This window comes from Nannospalax galili, unplaced genomic scaffold, assembly GCF_000622305.1.
Source record: "Nannospalax galili isolate Female #2095 unplaced genomic scaffold, S.galili_v1.0 scaffold369, whole genome shotgun sequence".
Classification (NCBI taxonomy): domain Eukaryota; kingdom Metazoa; phylum Chordata; class Mammalia; order Rodentia; family Spalacidae; genus Nannospalax; species Nannospalax galili.
This window is the reverse complement of record NW_008360318.1, coordinates 1,317,130-1,323,544: the sequence shown is the minus strand read 5'-3', so window position 1 is coordinate 1,323,544 and position 6,415 is coordinate 1,317,130. Positions and strand designations below refer to the sequence as shown.

General features: G+C 41.6%; 1 long non-coding RNA gene across 1 annotated transcript; it reads left to right on the top strand.

Annotated features, from left to right (window-relative positions):
- Positions 1 to 2,725: 2,725 nt before the first annotated feature.
- LOC115068760 lies at positions 2,726 to 6,032 on the top strand. Its single transcript, XR_003848103.1, has 2 exons — positions 2,726 to 3,167; positions 5,766 to 6,032. It is a non-coding gene; the product is annotated as an uncharacterized LOC115068760 (long non-coding RNA).
- The last annotated feature ends 383 nt before the right edge of the window (positions 6,033 to 6,415 follow it).

Below are 6,415 nucleotides of genomic sequence, written 5' to 3'. Positions count from 1 at the left end.
AGGCAGTTAGGGTAGAAAGACCCCAAAGAAATGTAGCCACTTTCTTGGCTAAAAGTCAAAATGTCCTTGGGCCTCTTAGCGACATACTCTGTTCCAAGGCCAAAAACATTAAAAGTATTTGGGAGCTTGTATCTAATCCCTAAAAGATTTTAGGCCTGGATCTCTTGTTTATAGACAGAGTTAATATTGCTTTTGATTTTTCAATTGGAATAAATGATTTTGCGTAGAATAATTTAACCACCCGAATCACTCAAAAGACTTTAACATCTTGTACTTTAATATCTGTTCAAATATTGGCTTCATGGCCTCAGTTCCAAAACTAGGATCTGTAGTCTGTCAGGGTGTTCCAACTTCTGGGAACAAAGCAGCTGAATGTTTGGAAATGGATATGTGGTCTCCAAAGGTGTTGGCGACCTTGATCCATTTACTTGTCAGTTACACTTAAGCCCCGCCCATATACTCTCCGTTACTGAAAAGTCCCACTTTTCCTAAGCCTTTTAATGTCCACTTATCTTCCAACACTCATCACCTTTTGGGGTATCTTTCATGCATACTCCCACCCCCACCTGGCTGCATTGGAAACCTAAGCATGCCTCTGCAATAGAACATATTGATTACCCAAGATTCTGTTTTCAAATTGCCTTTACCCCTACTAGAACACACCTGTATGTCCCCATGTATATCTGTTATGATGCTCATAAAATAGACTTAATAATTACTCAGTAAAATGCTTGTTGGAAATATCCCTCATGAGAAGTCTTTGCTTCTCTGGACATTAAACCAACTTCCATAGGGAAGATGATTTGAATATTAATTCTTATGTTTTATACAGGATTGTTCTCCAAGTTGGACAGATGCCAACATCTTCCTGAGCTCATCTATGCCTGAACTCACCCTTGGTCTAGTTGACTGTTCATGCCCCCTTCCCATAGGAAGCACAGGGAGGGTCATGGGACCCTCACCTGAGTATCTCGCCACATCTCCCAAGTCATGATGAGCAATTTGGTCTTAATTGCACATGACCAGGGGAAGGGCTGTACCTAGACTGAGGAAGACAAAGGGAGGGTCTCTCTCCATTTTATGAGGTTATGGGGAAGCCGTCGTCCATGCTTGGGTGAAGACTTTCTTGTGTGGCCTTGGAGAGGGGAAGCACCGCACTCTTGTAAGTAAATCACCCACTGCTCTGTAAATAAACCCAGTAAACTCTTTGGTTTCCCAGAGTGCATCTTGGTGGAATCATTCCTGGGTTTGTCCTTGGGACCAAGGGAGTGGATGTTATTCACATGCCCCAAGAAGAAATTTTAGCAACACTATGACATTTTTTTCCCAAAAGGTTTTTCATACTGTGCCACTGAGCCAGAAGTCTAGCCTCTTTCATAAGCCCTATAAGCCTAGGGGTTATGGGGCCTTGAATGACGTTCTGGGTCTTGGTCTTCACACCTTCGGTAAACATCTCTAGTGCCCTGTATTTTCTATTATTTATCTCAGATCCCATGTATTAGTTCCTTTTTCTTCTTTCTGTGATGAAATACCTGACAAAAGGACCTAAAGGAAGGGAGGGTTTATTTTGGTTCGTGGTTTAGAAAGAGATGCAGGCATCATAGCAAGGAAGGCCTGGTGGCAGGAAGGTGGGGTGGTCACACTGCATCCATAGGAAGCAGAGAGTGGCTAGGAAGTGGAGGCTATAAAACCCCACTGGGCTATAAAATCTTACCCCCTAGTAATCCACTTCCTTCAGCGAGGCTCCACCCCTTAAAGGTTCCATAACCTTCTAAATTAGATCCACCAGCTAAGTGTCGAGACACCTGAACTTGTGGGGAGACATTCCATATTCAAACCACAGTGCCCTAGAACCTAGGAAGAATTCAATAAACATTTGTTTGAAAAAATAATTTGAAAAAATGAAGGGATTAGATAAATTATCTTAAATTTTCCTCTAATGCTAAACAAAACAAAATAACAAACTCCACTTCCCCTTATACCACCCAATCAAAATGCTTGTTAATTCTAAATCTACATTGAACTCACAAGGTTGCCTAGAAGTTTCCTAGCAATTTTTTGTCATTACACTTCCTAATCCTCAAATGCCTGGCACAGCACAGATAAGCTCATCCAATGTGAGATTCAAACTTAAGAGACCAGTTTTACTATTATAAGATAACCTCAGGATGGTCCCAGGGATGCCTCCCTCGTTTGCTTCCACCTGTTGGCTGATGGTTGAGATTCTATCATTCATTTTCTTATTGTGAATATTTTATGTCCTTTAGCAAAATAGAGCTTCTATGACTGTTGTTTTAATTGTGCCTGATACCAGAACCAAGATAATTTGTTTTTATTTTGTGTGTATGAGTGTTTTGCTTGCATGTGTGTAAGTGCAGCCATGTCCTGTAATGCCCACAAAGGCCATAAGAGGCATCAGATCCCCTGGAACTGGAATTATAGACAGTTGTTACTTGCCATATGGGTGCCAGGAACTGAACCCAGGTCCTCTCCAAAAATGGGTGCCGGGAACTGAACCCAGGTCCTCTCCAAGAGTGAGAAATACTCTTAACTGCTGAGCCATCTCTCCAGCACCATAAATATTTTTATAGATCATCTATCTGGAGCTTTTAAAACTAACATTGGTGAGGTGAGAGAGTGCTTTGATTTTGTGGTATCACTTTAAGAGAAATGAATTAGTAAATCATTGACCAGGTTTGCCAGTGTAAGAATTGTGTGCACTGGTTATAGTGGATGGGTGAGGCCTGTAAGAACATATGTTGTAACTAACTGTATGAAAACCATGCTTTAAAACCTCAGACATGCCACAATTCCCTTATAGCTACATATTGAATACACAGGTATTAAACTAGTGTCACTCATGTATGAAGAAAGATCTGGAAAGCAACTCAGTAAGTAGGAAAAAAGTATGACAGTTCAGGAGTTAAAAGCTGAAGCAGAGAGCGGTTCTGGGCTGGGCTAACTCTGCTCTGCGTGTTTCTCAGTCTCCTTATCGAGCCGGAAAACTAGATCAAGGTGTTCTCTTGGCCACAGCAGAGGAGCAAGATGCAAAGCACAGGTGCTTCTCCAGCCTTCGGTCATGTTAAATCTGCTACCAAGCCATCGACCAAAGCCAATGGAACCCAAGCCAAGGAGTCTGAAGTGTGCCCTGCCTCTGGGGATGAGTGGTGAGAATGGGTACAGAGAGGGGTGAAAAATTAAGTTTAGGCATTTCACCCCATACTCTAACATATAAATTATTTATAGCAGATTTTACTTATTTACATCTTCACTGACAAACATCCACTGGAAGAGTAGAAGACTTTTCAGGATCCCTCCACATAGTTGAAAACCTCCTAGCTCTGTCCCATATCCACTGTCATGTACAATCTTAACCTTACCCTTCTAGCCATAGCATTGTGGGCTTTCAAAAGACAGACCAGCAAACAGGACTAGAATCACCCCGTTGTTCCTGCCTCACATATATTTTTAATTGACATTTAGGCTCCTCACTGTATCTTATTTAATTTCTGCTCAAGAGAAGGAAACCTTCTTTTGTGGTTGGCACTGTCAGTCTAGGGGTTACAGTTGGGTTCATTTTCTCAGTCAATTAAAGAATTAAAAGGCAGGAAAAGACTCAGTGCAGCAGAGAACAAGAGGCAAACAAGCTTTTATTGAGAGATAATCATATGCAGATATATATACACATATCGTATGCACACTCATATAGAAAGACAAAGCTCCTCACAAGCAGAGGGGACTTCAGAAATCTAGACTCCAACATCCCCTGAGAGGACCTGGGTTTTAATGGCTTTAGTGGTTTCCCTTCCCCTATATTTGGATTGGTCAACTTAAAGAAAAAAAGGCTGATAGGTTTATGGCTTCAAATGAAGAGGTGTCCAGGTCCAGCCTTCATCTTCTCTGAACTGGTTTGGATTAGTTGGCTGGAAAGAGAACTCTGCTGGCTAGAGGGGGAGCCCCAACTTCTTTTCTCAGGCCAAAATGTAGGTGGAAGTGTGTCATATTTATTACTCCCCAGTGGCCCCCTTTGTGTGTGTGTGTGCGTGTGTGTGTGTGCGCGTGCATGCACGCACCCACGCACACACACGCACGCACATGCCACAACACGTATGTGAAGGTCAGAAGCCTTAGGTGTCAGCCATCACCTTTCACCTTGTTTGAGACAGGATCTGTTTTTTACCACATAGACCAAGCTAGCCCCGTACCCCCCAGCTTCAAGGAGTCTCCTGTCTCTGCCTCCCATTTCATGGTAGGAGCCATGAGGTTACAGGCCATGTCTGCCTTTATATAGGATCTGGGGATCCAAACTCAGGTCCTCACTCTTGTGTGGTAAGTGCTTTACCCACAATGCCATCTCCCCAGCCCCTTATCGGCTTTAAAAAAAAATGACACACAAGATGGAGAAGTTGGCCTCTTAAGGTTAGCCCTGTGGAGGCCGTAAGTGTTCATTCTTACTGTCTACTGAGCCATTTATTGACTATTGGGTATTAAGGTGTTGACTGCCTCTTTGATGTTGGGCCCCTCAACCTGGTGTCAGATCTAATTCATGTTCTGATTGCTTTCTGGGCCATTACTGTCTAATCTCCATTCAAGGAAGCGGCCATAATAACTGGACTTTCTTAGCTCAAACTTCCAAGTTAAGGATAAACTCAGGAGTTGCATTCTACTTCAAATATGAAAGCAAAATAATTTTTGCCGAAGTAGGGCCGTCTACCTGTATTATGCATGCCACATCAGGGAGTTGTGGGCTGAGCCTCCAATTTCCAGGAAATGTAGGAAATCAAATACCATTTTGAAACTACAGATACTTTCCATTTACTGATGGACATGCATTATTTATGACATTTTTGGTTATAAGTAACAGAAGACCAATTTAAACCTTTCATTTTCCTGGGAGTCTCAGAGGTGTATGGGCTTTGGGGTTATTTGGTACAGGGGTTCAGTGATTTCATTTTCTCCTTGCTAGAGTCTAATTTGTACAGGGACAGCTCCAAATCAAGTCAGGTTCACCTTATTTGTGTCCTCTGCTTTGCAATGATTGGACCATGTTTGGACAAGTCCCTATGGTGAGAGAAGACTCTGAGCTGATTGACTCAGGCCTGAGTAACTGAGTCAGTCACTGTACCAAAAGTGATAGGATAAAGTAGAGGTCAATTTTGTTCATGTTTCAACAGTAATTAATTCCTAATTAATTAAGTTATACAGTAATGATATATAACAAGTTCACCACCTCAATAGTGTCAACTCAAGTTCTGAAAGGAAGTAACACCTACTAAACATTCTACAAGGCTGATTGACTGATTACAGCTACACGATTGTGGAGAGGTTGGAATGTTCCTAGTCCAGAGCCTTTTAAATACCTGTCTATTGCCCACTTCTGTGTGTAATCTAACATCCTGTGACTTAGGTAAATCCATTTGGAATGTATAACAGACGCCTAGTTTCTATCTATCCAGAGGCTAAGGATGTCTTCAAATAGCATCTGAGGGCTGTAGCAGAAACTTTCCCACTTTGCTGTAAGTGATATCCCCACCAACCTAACTGAAGAGTGTTTTGATTTATGACTTTGTTCTGCTACTCTAAAAACTTCATGAAATTGTTACCTTATTGGAACATGGTATTGGGAGTAACCTAAATCTGTGTCCCTCTGCCCTAGTCATTCACATTTGTCTCCACAGCAAACTTCCTCTTACTCCTTTTGAGGTGAGAGCTGTGTTGTTACGTTGACAACAGTGCACAATGCAGTATAAACATTTCTGTTTTAGGTCTGCCTGTACCCTATGGCCCATTTGAGCTGGCCTTTCTGGACTGGGCTGCTGTATGTCTTTCTCATGGCTGTTGTTCAATGAAGAGGGCACAAACACTCCAACATTCAAATCACCACTAACAGTGCCATGAAAAACAAGATATTGTCTCTGCATTAAACGTGATTATTTCTTGTCAATTGAAATGTAAAAGGCACAAAATGAAACTTGTATTGTTCTGCCTGATCTCAAACAATTCTCTGGAATTAAAGGATTTATGTAAAACTACTGTGCTCGTTGGCAGTCTCCCCACTTCCACCCGTTTTAAACAAGAAAATGAATTGGAATGGACTTTGTAGCTTACATACCATGGTAACTGTATCACATAGATAATTGTCCATTGTTTAAAATGCTTGGGTTGAGATAAGAGGAAAATTCCCTCTCCTCTCTCTACCCTAACTGCTCTGCTCAGTGTCAGAGATGAATACTCAAACCTCTATATCCAGATCTCAAATGGTCAATTGAAAAAAATCAGATTAGGCTGTTTTCCAAGGGTGTTTTGAAGCATTTATTTGCTTAAATGACTATAAAATTAGTAATATGGTTAGGACCCAAATTAGTGCTCTGGTTCTGTCTTGTGAATTTATTTCATAGGCTATACTTAGCTAGAG